Source organism: Amblyomma americanum, chromosome 3 (assembly GCF_052857255.1).
Source record: "Amblyomma americanum isolate KBUSLIRL-KWMA chromosome 3, ASM5285725v1, whole genome shotgun sequence".
Taxonomy (NCBI): domain Eukaryota; kingdom Metazoa; phylum Arthropoda; class Arachnida; order Ixodida; family Ixodidae; genus Amblyomma; species Amblyomma americanum.
Genome location: NC_135499.1, coordinates 125,596,921 through 125,611,088, shown reverse-complemented (window position 1 = coordinate 125,611,088; position 14,168 = coordinate 125,596,921). Strand labels below are relative to the sequence as shown.

Below are 14,168 nucleotides of genomic sequence, written 5' to 3'. Positions count from 1 at the left end.
GAAAGAATAAAGGAAGGGAGAGGTGCCGTAGTGGAGGGCTCCGGAATAATTTCGACCACCTAGGGATCTTTAACGTGCACTAACATCGCACAGCACACGGGCGCCTTAGCGTTTTTCCTCCATAAAAACGCAGCCGCCACGGTCGGGTTCGAAGCCGGGAACTCCGGATCAGTAGTCGAGCGCCCTAACCACTGAGCCACCGCGGCGGGGCTGTCCTTTAACGCATAAATCTGGTTTTTACCTATGCCTAGTTTCCTCTTCACCGCTTTCAGGCCCCCTCTATTCTTAAGAACATACTCGTTTGTCTCCATATTGAACTTCCTTATGTCGGCTACCCTTCCGTTCCCTCTTAAAGTCTATGCTAATTCGAGACCTTACCATTCTGTGGTCGCTACAGCACACCTTTTCGAGGACGTCCACATCCTGAACGATGGCAGGTTGAGCGCATAGTATTAAGTCAATTTCATTTTTAGTCTCACCATTGGGGCTCTTCGAGATCCACTTCCTGTTCTCTCGTTTGTAGAAGAAGGTATTAATGATCCGTAAATTATTTCTGTCTAAGAACTGTACTTATAACTATCCCCTGCTATTTTAACAACCTATCACATAGTCGGCTACCGCCTCGTCGCCAGCCAGCCTCTTGCCCACTTTCGCATTGAAGTCGCGTGTACTGTGATTTTACTGTGTTGATTTCCGATTCCACGTCTTCATAAAAACTTTCAACGGTCTAGTCACACTGGCTGGATGTAGAGACGTAGGCTTGCACCACCTTCAGCATGTGCCTCTCATTGAGCCTAATTACGATAGCTGCCACCCTCTCGTTAATACTACAGGGCTACTAAACGTTGCCAGCTATATCCTGGTTAATGAGGAATCCCACACCTAGTTCTCGTCTATTCGACAACCCGCCATAGCACCATATGTGCCCGTCCTTTAGTACTGTATACGCCTCACCTGTCCTCCTAACCTCACTGAGTCCTATGAGATTCCTTTTAATGCCAGCTAGTTCCTCAAACAGCACTGCTAGGCTAGCCTCACTAGATAACGTTCTAACGTTGAACGTTGCCAGGTTCAGATTCCAATTGTGGCATGTCCGGAGCCAGAGATTCTTAGCACCCTCCGCTGCGTCACAGGTCAGACCGCTGCCTTGGTCAGATGCTCAGCTGCCGCTGGGGACTGAGGGCCGAGGGTTAATTGATTTGATCATAGAACGTTGTAGGAAAGTACTACGCCAGGGTGATAATAATAATAATTGGTTTTTGGGGAAAGGAAATGGCGCATAATCTGTCTCATATATCGTTGGACACCTGAACCACGTCGTAAGGGAAGGGATAAGGGAGGGAGTGAAAGAGGAAAGGAAGAAGGAGGTACCGTAGTGGAGGGCTCCGGAATAATTTCGACCACCTGGGGATCTTTAACGTGCACTGACATCGCACAGCACACGGGCGCCTTAGCGTTTTTCCAAGTCCTGTTCTGGTGATGGAGTGCGTTGCCGGTTCTGGTCACGAGCTCAGGCCGCACCCCCGGCCTGTTTATGCAATTCCATCGACACGCGGGTGTTTTTTTTTTCAAACCCGGTGGAGAATTGCGTGGCACCAGGATTCGAACCCCGGTCCTTTTGTACGCAAGGCGGATGCTCTACTTCTAGGTGTGAGGTGCACAACAAATCTTCGGAGGATTTTTGAACGCGGTGCGTAGGGAGTTGGGTGTCGGATAGCGGAGCGCTGCACGTGGCAGGACAGCGTTGCGCGTGTGCACGTGCGAATGGTGTGTGCGAGGCGACGGCAACAGGGAGCGTGGCGAGCACGAGGGGTGGAGAGCTGACTTGTCAGAGAACCGAAGTGTAAAGGGAGACAGGATCCGGAGTTCCCAGGTTCGAACCCGGCCGCGGCGGCTGCGTTTTTATAGAGGCAAAACGCAAAGGCGCCCGTGTGCTGTGCGATATCAGTGCACGTTAAAGACCCCCAGGTGGTCGAAATTATTCCAGAGCCCTCCACTAAGGCACCTCTTTCTTCCTTTCTTCTTTCACTCCCTCGTTTATCCCTTTCGTTACGGCGCGGGTCAGGTGTCCAACGATATATGAGACAGATACTGCGCCATTCCCTTTCCCTAAAAACCAATTAAAAATAAGGGGAGACAGGGCAGCGGAGGTCGTGTCATTCAAGCGAAGTTATTTCCGTGCTGCCGTGGACCTCCCTTAATAATAATAATAATTGGTTTTGGGGGGAAAGGAAATGGCGCAGTATCTGTCTCATATATCGCTGGACACCTGAACCGCGCCGTAAGGGAAGGGATAAGAGAGGGAGTGAAAGAAGGAAGGAAGAAGAGGTGCCGTAGTGGAGGGCTCCGGAATAATTTCGACCACCTGGGCATCTTTAACGTGCACTGACATCGCACGGCACACGGGCGCCTTAGCGTTTTTCCTCCATAAAAACGCAGCCGCCGCGGTCGGGTTCGAACCCGGGAACTCCGGATCAGTAGTCGAGCGCCCTAACCACTTAATTCACCGACGTAAGCCTCCTGCGTTCTTTGCAAGTGTGGAGGTGGCAGCCGATGAACTGAGGGTCCGTGCTGCCTAAAGTCACCCCTGGATTGCCTGCTTTAAGCCTCTGGCATTTCGGGCCGCCGTCGACGCTATCTGGCTACGATTCTCCTTTTGCTGCCATGTTCTTCGGGCTCTTGACGGGAGACCACCGGCGTCTCCCTTGTTCCTCTCCGCTCCCAATACCACCTGGCCCTCTTTCGCCGCTTCCCTCGACGCAACGCCAGCCACGCGTCGCACTACGGCCACATGCGTCCGTCCTGTCTGCAAGGTATCCCCACTTCACATCGGAGGCTCAGTACCTGGTGAACTCTTTCCTTTATTTCTGTTGTGTTGTACGCGTGTTGAGTGTGCGTATTTCTTGGTTTATTTTCGTATCGGCTCTTTTCCTTTAAATTATCAATACGGCTTCGTTTTGTTTTTTATGATCTGTATGTAGTCTTTTTTCGAGCCTGCAGGCGATAGCGTTCCCGGGACTTCGGCAGTCGGGGATGCGTTACCAATTCTCGGCACTACGCCATCGCTGCAGCATTGATCAGGTGTTGATCAGTGGGATATTATTTGTTCATTTAAATAATAATTGATAAGAGAGCACAAGGAAAAGTCGGAAGAGACAGTTAAGCCTGCTTAAGCCCGCCCGCTCACTTTGTGAACACTGTCGGTGCGCGCCGCCGCGTGATCTAACCCATTGCCGCGGAGCTGGCAATTCTACCTCTGCATGATTCTACGTAGTCACCGCGGCGCCGCCGTACACGTTCTGATCTGCGCTCTGACTCGCCTTAAAGGTGCACTAAAGAGGAATCTTAACTGGTCTTTTTACCACGGGAACGCTCTCTACACGTTGCTGGCATTCTTAAAAACTTCGAATTATTGTTCTGTGCGGCCGATTGCCCTAATTAAATCGGATTAAACGTTCTGGGTCCCGCCTTTTTTTTTAACTCAACGCTGTAGGTAGGAGGAGTCAACCAACGCGTCAATTAGTCCCGTGGCGGCTTGCCGCTCTGCCATCGGCGGAGCGATACGCAAATCAAAGAATACACGCGTATTTTTATTTCCGTGTTCCTAATTTGCGGAATATTGTGTGTGCCTGAAACTGTTTTATCACAGAAACGTAAAAAACAAAATAAAAGCGAAAGCGAAGCCGCCACGGGACTGGCTGAAAAGCAATCCACGCGTTGGTTAACTCCGCCTACCTACAGCGTTGAGTTAAAAAGAAAGGCGGCAACCGGGTCGTTTAATCGGATTTAATTAGGGAAACCGGCTGCGCAGGAGAAAGCTTCGAGGTTTTTAAGAATGCCCGGAAAGTATAGAGTTCCCGCGGTTAAAAGACGAGTTCGGACTCCTCTTTAGTACACCTTTAAGGGTATATGAGGCGATATATAAAGAATTATTGCTCATATATGCACAAATGGTCGTTATTAACATTCATTGCTCCCTGAGAGTGCTCATACCACTTCTGGCGCAGTAATGCAAGAGGTAAGTGGTGCGCCACTGCGCTACGATGGCAGGCACTGCCACCGGTGCAATTTGTGCTATACAGGTTGCTCTACAACAACGTCCAGCAACCAAGCCCGACCAATCAATAATTTAACCATCACCTGCCGGATTGTATGTGGACACCATCTTTTATGGACACCATCAAGTGCCACCAGACGCACACACGCAAAGATTATCGCTGAATGGGGCAAGTAAGGCTTTCGCCTTAAAAACAGCCACTTGCCACCTGTGGGATCCCAACCCATGACCTCCGAATTTCACGTCCGGCGCTCTTCTGCTTTCTTCTAATTTCGGGGGTATTTATGTGTAGTGTAACCTAACATGAGAGCGTTCACTAGCGCCACCCTCCTTCATAGCGGCTGATGTGGTACCTCCTGTATTGGCGCAAGTATCACATAAAACTTGGAAGAGTGGTGAGGGCGAAATATATCCGAGCACCCTCTTATGCTACCCGTGGAATCAAGACTTCCGGAACCGACGTCCTGGGAAACGTTTTGAGCAGGCAGAGCTCGGAACCATGGAGAATAAGGAATGCTTTTTTTTATTTTGTGGTACCAATGAATGGGACATAAATTATTTAATAAATTGATAATTGATTAGAAGACAGAAGGAAAGCAACCACATGGCGACGGTGGTATCCGAACCCACGACGTTCGGTTTTCGCATCCGGTTCCTTACCAACTGAGCTACGGGGACGCTCTTCGATGCTTTGATTTCGGGGGAATTCTTTGTGTAGTGTAACGAAACATTGGGAGTGTTAAAGGATTAGTCATAAGAAGTGACCGCGAAGTAAAAACTTGCACAGAAACTTTCAGACAGATGGGATGGGTGTTGTTTCTCCGGTGCGTTACAATGGCGGCATGCAAAGACGTCTTCCGGCTTTCGTGCGTATATTCTACTTTCGTTCCCATGCACCAGATGTGACTGACAAGAAGCTTTCCTTTGCATGTCGCAGCCTTAACAAAACGGTCGATCTAGCGATGGTCATGGATTTACGCATTAATCGAAGCGAAGGGGCAGAAAACGCTTCCAGGCAATGCATTACTTTGAAAGAGCCGTGAGCGACGACAAAAAAATTAGAGATCTCTGCGGCTACCCGCATTGGAAGAATGCGAAAGCGTTGGCGCCTCCTCGACACTGGTCGCCTTTCAAATTTGGCGCCGTGGTTTCTTTCCCGTTTACTTCATTAATTGGTAATCGATTAACTCTGATTTTACCCTCGTTTGATCCAGGGAACCATATTGAATTTTAAAATATGGCGCCCCGCTTCATTCTTGGCCACTCACTATATACCCGTCCATTAGCTTTTGCTTCTCATTAATTACTTAATTGCCTCTAACTACTATTTTTTCATCTTTTTTTATCTCCTAAACACTTTCGAATACTTTGAACTGTTGAGCTCAATTTATTAAGCATTTTGCTGCTATTTACACGTCAGTTTCTACCGTCCACTCATTATATCGGCTTCGCGCTATTTCCACGGTTTTTAAAATTTTGGCTTTAATCAATTAACTGCTCATCGTATCGATATAATTCTTTTTGCGACATCATTCTCTCATCACCTTCTTTCGATCACAACACTTTTGAAGCTACCTCTTCTGAGGGCCTCACAACTGCTGCGGACATCTTTTGGTGACACAACCCCGTTGAAATAGCCTAGAAATGCTTCCGCGTTAATAAAACAGCAGTACGAGACCAACGACGGCTATAGTTAGGTGCACAGCTCTACACTTCCGAGCTGGGGAAGCCGAGTAGAACAGCGGTGAATTGTAGTCCCTTTAGGATTATCCATTTCTTATGAAGTGACGAACACAGCCTGCTGCATGTAGTTCAGATCTTTGTAGCATTACCTTTCACTGGGTATTTGCTTAGAGGTTCCTTCGAGCCGTGTTTTCCGAAAGCCATGAACCCTATTGGCCAGGATACGGTATTAGAAATTCTTTCCATTAAGATTATGCCGCATGTTTACATTCGGTTACGAGATATGAGCCTATGCAGGTTTATTGCTAAAGGAAGGCCATTCAATATTGTTACCTTCATCTACGCCGACTGCTTAGCTACAGACAGACGTCTTTCCCTCGCCACAAAACCCGCATTCCATTTAGCTTACGAGGCACCAATTTCTAGCTTCTGCGCAGACCCGCCTACTATCTATAGAACAGCTGGAGACTGCGCGAGCACCCTCCAACCACCCATCCGCGCATTTGTACACTACAGTAGAGCCTCATTAGAACACTGGCTCTTCTTATACCCTTCAGTGGTCACTACCGTTTGCTGATCCGCCACGAACGTAAAAACGCAGCCTGCGCTGGGGTGCCGATTTAAGAGGACCGCTCTCGAGGGCTTAGATGTAATGATGTTTACGCTCTCTCTCTCAATGTCTCGGTTCGTATTGACGCTCTACTTTTTAGTTAGCTCTCTCGCGTTGGACAGGCACATCCCTCATGGACTGAGTCGCTTTTGGACGTTAAACTTTTATAAACCTAAACCAAACCGAACAGAAACGTCTAAAGGAACGAGGTACGTACCACATCCTGTGCTAAAAAAATGCCTATTAATGGTTCTCAAGTTCCTTCCACGATTATTTTAGAAACGAAGTCTAGAAAAAATACAGCTGCAAAAAATAAGAATATTTGTGGCTAATTAAACTAATTAGGCTATGACTAAGTGCTATAGTTATTCCAAGTTTGCATGAAGTAGTAAGGTGCTGAAGGGTGGCGGGAAAGACAGGGGTTTGTTGCACCAATAATCCTTCATGAAGTGGGCTCAAATGACGCCACGGTGCCAGGCAAGTTTGCAATCATATATCATCTACTGCTTTGGGAGAGAGCCGCGAATGTATCTAACGTATGTGCAGCCACGCCTTCTCAGCTACCAGTTTCCACACTTTGTTCTGACAATATGCATCTCAGAGCTGTTTGCTCATGGGATAGGTGCGCAGGCGGGCAGTTTCTTGCCTCAGCCTAATCCCGGCTGGGGCGCACGTTTGCTTAGAGGTTTGCGTAAAGGGGAAAGGTGGACGGGTGGTCTCCACGTCTCAAGGCAGCTTGGGGAAGCAGGTCGTCTTGCGCGCCTTTATCTACAGTTTCGAGCGCAAAACCAGATCTGTTACAAGCTCTAGGCATCGGGGCGCGGAAGGTGTTTGAACAGTCAGTCTGAGCTCGCGCTCTTACGCGTAAGAGGGAAGGTGGGCGACCACCGCCTAACTTCTTGTCGCCAAGCGCACAGCCCTAACTTTGCATAAAGGCATATGAAAAGTAAATGCGGCCGATTTCACGCGGCGTTGAACATGTACCTGTGTTCCCCAAATAGCAGTATACTCCTATTTGACGAAATTTCCCGCTGGTTGGTTGGCTCGTTGAGTGGCCTGACTTGAAGTGTAGTGCGTTATTTTGTTAGCCCTTTTTAGTGATTATCTCGGCGTATTTGTGCGCCGTCGCCTTCAGAACGTGGTGGCTTTAGTCAGAGAGGAGAAAAAGCGACCTTTTACCGGTGGAGCATGACTTCTGTTACACTAAAATTTCTGCCGTGAACATGCAGGCTTTGTTCGTTCTTACGCGCAGTCGCGATATGTAGTTACCTGCAGTACAGCAATGAACAATAACTGTTTGAAGTATTTTGATTTGTACGGCTAAGTGAGTTCTTAGTATCGATATCTCCTGTTTAAGGCTGCTTTCAAGGCATAATCCAAAATACTCTCGACTTACCTGATTCGCGTTACCTAATAACATATGATATAGTGGTAGGTACACTCTAAGAACTGATACTATCTATGCTAGAGTATACCGGCTACTGTACTCTCTATAACAGCATTCTAGTCCGTCAAATTGCCCAAGGAGTGAAACGGTTCCTTCGGCAAAGAGTACAACATCCATGGCAGTCTCTACGCCCAAAAGGAGTTGGGGGATTTTTTTTTTCACTTTTGTAATGCAACGGAGCTATATAGTCACCTCAGACACGTATCTTACGCACACTAGGGCCGCCCCTGGTTCCGCTTAACGTAAATAAAGAGTTCTGCTTTTGAGCAGCAGAAAAGAAGCGATATGCCTGAGCAAAGGTTCTGAATAAGCACCATTCAGCGAAAGCATGCTTTTACGTACATGCATATGAGAAGTGACTCTTGTAATTTTCGCAATTTCCGACACATAGTACTATCGCTAAGTACCCTTCAGCTATCGTTTCATGCGAAGACGCTATGCCAACACACCATCAGGGTGGTCAACTTGCGACAGGGTAGTTAAGCTCTCCTCGTAACTTCAATGGCTGTGACGGCCTCTGGAAGTACAAGAATACGCCTTGTTTTTTAGAGTTATTTAATGGTCTAATACCTCGAACACATCCCTGCAACTGCTCAGAACAAAAGTCTTCCTTCGTTACTATCGCGGACTGAGGTAGAAGAGCTACTGAAATGTACAGTATGTCTAGAAAATGAAAAGTCTAGTCTATACTGTTTGAAATTCTTTACATCGGTATATTTCGAGAGGAAAATAACTCGAAAGCTGTCAGTAATCTGGCGTTACAAGTTTGGTGCTATTCATGGAGTTTTTTCTTTTTGCCCTTTTCTTGCCGTGCGGTCTCCTGCCCCCGTATGGCCACCGGTGCGAACATTTTAACAGCACAGGCAGTGGTAGGCAATCGTATTTTCAAAATGCGCAAAAAAAGCTGCCATTGGCTGCTGTAGAATCTTAACTGCTAGTTACGCCAATGAATGGTGTATTCTTCGCTAGGTTATAATTGACGGCTTTATTTTGCACAATATGCCAGAAAACATCACTCATCTCGCGCAACACCTCAGTGAACTGTTGACCTCCCCATGCTTTGTCTGCAGTCTTGATGCACGTCCTTGTTACCAGCATTCTCAGGGGCACCTAAAGTTAAGCCCTTCCGTAAAGAGCGACTCTCTCCAAGTCAATCCTAAGAACATTTCTGCTAGAGCTTTCTTTTCTCTCGTTACAGAAAAGGCCCTTTCGCAGGAACTCAGGACTACGTGTTGTAAAAAGTATACAGAAGTAATCTGAAAGCTCAGACCAGTGTTACGTACTGGCATTGCGCTAACATGCATAAAAAAAAGATATCCTGAATTAGTCGAGCACCCTTATTCGCCTTGGCATTGGTGTTACTTTTTTTTGTTTTTGCATTCGTTGTCTACTCGCGCGATGGACGGTCCGCGGGCACTGTTTCGGGCTAATTATATGGAGAAAGCTTATAATGAGGCTGGAATTAGGTAGTCCATGGCCGAGATAGCAGCAACCATGGCGACTCTGAGGGTACGCAAGTGAAATCAGCATCATTTATTACCTGAATTCTTTCCCGATTTAAGAGCAGGTTTATATTGTGATCGCGAGCCGCTGTTTCATCTCTTTGTAGCAAGATATGAGAAAAAAGCAGACCAGTCGAATTTGTAACCTTTTTAGTGTCGGTGATGTCCTTTTGGTTTCGCTAATATGCTCAAAATTAAGGCAAAAGAGGAATAAAACTTGCAACAACAAAGAGACGTGAACAGTTCGCTTTCCTTAACGGGGCAGAAACTGAGAAACTGGTTAAACCGCTCGGAGAAGTATAAAGCTCATTTTTTATTCAGTTTCGACTCCCATTTGAATTCTTTATTCCACAAGGTGCGCTTCTGTTCTTCCGAGACTTGCTCATGACGCCGTCGGAGGAGGACGCTTTTTTTGGAGCTCCAGCGACTACGTCCGAAGCTAAGTGTTTTTTTGGTATTTGCGCTTGTACATGCTGTCGGGCAGTGGTTTTAAACCGAGTTAAGGGTACGAAGGCTAACGGAAGTGTATGTGTCGAAGGTTTTTTGTGTAGGAATTTTGGCAGGCTTTTACGTTGCGTAGTGCTGAAGGTTTTTGGTGTAGGAATTTTGCCGGGCTTTTACGCCGCGTAGTGCCGAAGGTTTTGGTGTAGGAACTTGGACGGGCTTTTACGTTGCGTAGCGCCGAAGGTTTTTCTTCAGGAAATTTGGCGGGCTTTTACGTTGCGTAGTGCCTAAGATTTTCGTACCGGAATTTAGGCGGGCTTTTACGTTGCGTAGTCGGCCGGACGATGGGTCGGCAGGCTAGGAAAGTCAAGGTGGACGGGGACGGGGAGTTATTGCAGTGCCAGGAGTGCGACCGTTGGTGCTATTTAGACGAGACCAAGTTCAGGAGCTTAACCGAGGCAGATGGGGCTATCTTCGCGTGCAAGATATGTAAGCGTTTTGAGGAGGCCATTCGGACGTTGAAAGGGGAATGGGCAGCTAGGATTAAGGAACTCATAGTGGACCTGGAGGTGGAGCGAGGGGAACGAATTAAGTTATAAACTCATGTAGCCGAGTCGTTAAGAGGGAGGAGGCTAATGCCGACCTGTTGGAGCGAATTGTGGGCGAGCTGAAGGAGGAGCGGGTAAAGCGGTCCCAGCTAGCAGAGCAGGTAGAAGCGCTCAGGTTGCGGCCGGCAGGACACCCCGGTTCGAAGCAGTGTCAGGTGGGGTACGAGGCTCGTCGATCCTACAGTGCTGTAGCGCAGCACGCTTTCAGTGGGGAAGAGAGAGAGAGGTAAAAGCTCACGACAGTAGCGTACGGCGGCGGGAGAGACAGGTAGTATGATCCGGAGGGCAAAAGCTGCAGTTAGGAAGCGAACGGTTATAGCGGAGGAGGATTCTGGTAGTCGGTGACTCGAAAGTAGCGAAGGTTGAGGAAGGTGTTTTGATGACAGTGAAGGCGGACAGGCGGGTGCAGGTGGAGGCCCAGTCAGGGAAGTGCATGGTAGATGCAATGGCTAAAGCCCAGGAGGTGGTTGGGGGCAGCATGGATGGCGAACACCTTGTCGTTATCCATGCTGGTATCAACGATGTGCTGAAGGGGAGGAGCCAGAATCTCGAGAAGCAGTTAAAAGTGGGGATGCGTAGGCTTAGAGAGGCCTCTGAGAATGTGCATGTGACCATATGCACAACCCCAGAGGTCCAGAGGCAGGCTAGGGAAACGGAACGGAGGATCATTGAGGCTGACCGTGTAATTAGGTTAATGAGTCGACGACTAAGATACGGGGTAATGGAAGTTAACAGGGAAGTGTACGAGGTCAGGCCCCACCCTTTTGCACAGGATGGCATTCACTAAGGTGGTGCCAGTGGCAAGAGGGTGTGTAGTAGGATAAATCGCCAGGCAACAGCATCTTTAGGGGGACCCAGAGCTCTGAGGGAGCCTGTGTAGAGAAGGAAAAACCGAGACAAAAGGGACGATGGAACCATAGGAGAAGAAATAGAGACAAGCGCCAGGGCCAAGTTAATTCAGATGTATGTTTCATTAACATGCAATGTGGCAGGAATAGACTGAAATGGGAGAAAATAGAAGAACAGTTAAAGCAGGAGGAATTAATAGTATATGGTTTAGCGGAAACGCATCTTAGAGACATGGGGCAACCACCCTGTAACGCAGACTACGCATGAGAATATTGCAATAGAACAGAGGGCAGCAGAAAGAGTAATGGAATAGGGGCATTCATTCATAAAAGTAAGAATTTTCAAAGGGTTAAACTGGGATGCAAGGAACATTTATGGCTAAAAGAAAAAGTGGCAGGGGAGCAAACAATCTTTGGCTTTGTATGCCTGTGGACAGGAGCTGTAGCCAAAGAGGAAAACAGGGAAATGTTAGAATGTATTGCCAGCGACATTGATGAGCTAGGGGGACAGGGCGAGATAATTATATTAGGCGACATGAACGCACATACAGAAGACTTGGATGAGTACACAGATTCGACAGGAAGCATGCTGCAGGACATGTGTGACAGGCATGATTTAGTTGTATGCAACAGTACCGAGAAGTGTGAAGGGCTCATAACATGGGAGGCAGGGAGTCTGCACTCGACGATAGATTATGCACTAATGTCACAGAGGATGTATAATAGATTAGGAGTAATGAGCATAGATGAACATGGTTCCAGAAGTCTAGGTAGTGACCACAAGCATATCAAGTTCAGTTTCAGAAGAGAAACCTATGTAAGACTGAAGCGAGATGAACAATCAGAGGCGAATTTTTACTCAGAAAAGCAATTGGAAGTAGCAGGCAAACAAATTGAGAAAGTAATTTTTGAGGATAGTGAAACAGAATGGACATATACCAAATTAACTAGATTACTAGAGCTAGAGCTAGCTAAGGTGCGAGTAAAACTAAAAGAGAAAAGACGCAAACCAAAGAGTTGGTGGGATGAGGAGCTCAAGAGGGCGATAGAGAAACGTCAGGAAGCGTCCAGGGAACAGAGATATTCCAAGAAGGAGGAGGATCCAGAGGTTGAAGAAGACAGAAAATGGGATACCTTCATAAAGTGTAGAAGGGGGGCATCCTATTTGAATAATGACAAAATTAGAAGAAATGGTGCCTAATGGATGTTAAAAGTAAATAAAAAGGATAGAAAAGCAGCTCAGAAATTCTGGAAACATCTAAATGCAATAAGTAATAATACTAGGCTAGAGCACAGGTTTATTGTTACAGATCAGTTTATTCGACTGGAATGGGATGAAGCGATAAAACGCATAGGAACAAGGATGACAGAATAATTTAAAGAAAGAAATGTTGCACATAATTTATCGCAAGAGGTTAGACCGGTTACTGCAATAGCTTCACTTGAGCAAAGAGAGTGGGAAAGTAAGAGAAGAAGGTTCCTAGTGGCACATCAACAGTACCAGATGGTATTCTGATTATGTTAATAAAGAAGCTAGGACCAAAATCCAAGCAAACATTAATACAGGTAGCGAACAAAATGAAAGTGGATGAGAAAGTCCCCGAGGAATGGCGATTAAGTAGAATGTACATGATATATAAGGGAAAGGGGGACAAAGCTGACGTAAGTAACTACCGTCCCATAACAGTGACATCTGTGGTTTACAGGGTGGGGATGCAGATTATAAAGGACAGATTGCAGGCTTGGATGGAGAACGAGGGGATGCTAGGGGAGCTACAAAATGGGTTCTGGAAACAAAGGTGGTTGGAGGACAATCAGTTTTCATTGACGCAGTGTATAGAGATTGCTGAAAAGGAACGCAGGCCCCTAACATTTCTAGATATTCAGGGAGCCTACGACACCGTTATTCAAGAGCATCTGTGGGACATACTGGACACATTGGGTATGGAAGATTGAGTAATTAATCTTTTAAAATATATATATATATATATATAAAGGTATCAGAGTGCTTATAAAATGGGAAAAATGTATCAGAGCCTGTAGAGATGTAGAGATACAGCGGGGGCTTAGGCAAGGATGTCCTCTGTCTCCTTTGTTGTTCGTGTTGTACCTGCAAGGGTTGGAGACCAATCAAGGGAGGAGCAGACTAGGCTTGAACCCATTCTTTTTTCAAGCAAGGAGAATGGATTAACCAGTCATTGCAGGAACTAATATGCGCCGATAATTTAGTGCTAATGGATGACAAAAAGGAAGATTTACAGAAGTTGATAGACTTATGTGGTACAGAGGGAGATAGATTAGGTTTCAAGTTTAGTAAAGAAAAATCTGCAGTAATGGTATTTAATGATGAGATCGGCGAACACAGAACACAGGAGTTCACTCTAGAAGTAGTGGATGAGTACAAGTATCTTGGGGTGTGGATAAATAACGGTGCTGAGTACCTGACAGAGCATGAAAAATATGTAATGGATAAAGCTAGTAGGAATGCAGCTGTCATGAAAAATAGGGCACAGTGGAATTACAATAGGTATGAAGTAGTAAGAGGGGTCTGAAAAGGGGTGATGGTTCCTAGCCTGACTTTCGGTAATGCGGTCCTGTGCATGAGACCGGATGTTCAAGCAGGGTTGCAAATTAAACAACGTGGCGTACGGAGGCTAACTTTGGGAGCACATGGCTATGCACCAAATCAGGGGGTACAGGGTGATATGTGACGGGCGTCATTCGAGAGCAGAGAAGGTAGCAGTAAAATGGCATTTGAAAAGCGATTGAGAAAAATGGAGGAAAACCAGTGGGATAGAAAAGTTTTCAGATACCTGTACATAAGGAATGGTGATACCAAATGGAGAAAGAGAACTAGCAAAGTGACAAGCAAATATCTGGACAGCCGTAGAGGGGCAAATCAGCAATTATCGTTTAAGAAAATGTTAAAGAAACAGAAAGAGTTCTGCGGAAAACAGGGATGCTGACGA

The 14,168-nt window shown here is 46.7% G+C and overlaps 1 pseudogene; it reads left to right on the top strand.

Moving 5' to 3' along the window:
* Nucleotides 1-9,291: 9,291 nt before the first annotated feature.
* On the top strand, nucleotides 9,292-11,231 carry LOC144124099 (uncharacterized; annotated as a pseudogene).
* Nucleotides 11,232-14,168: the final 2,937 nt, after the last annotated feature.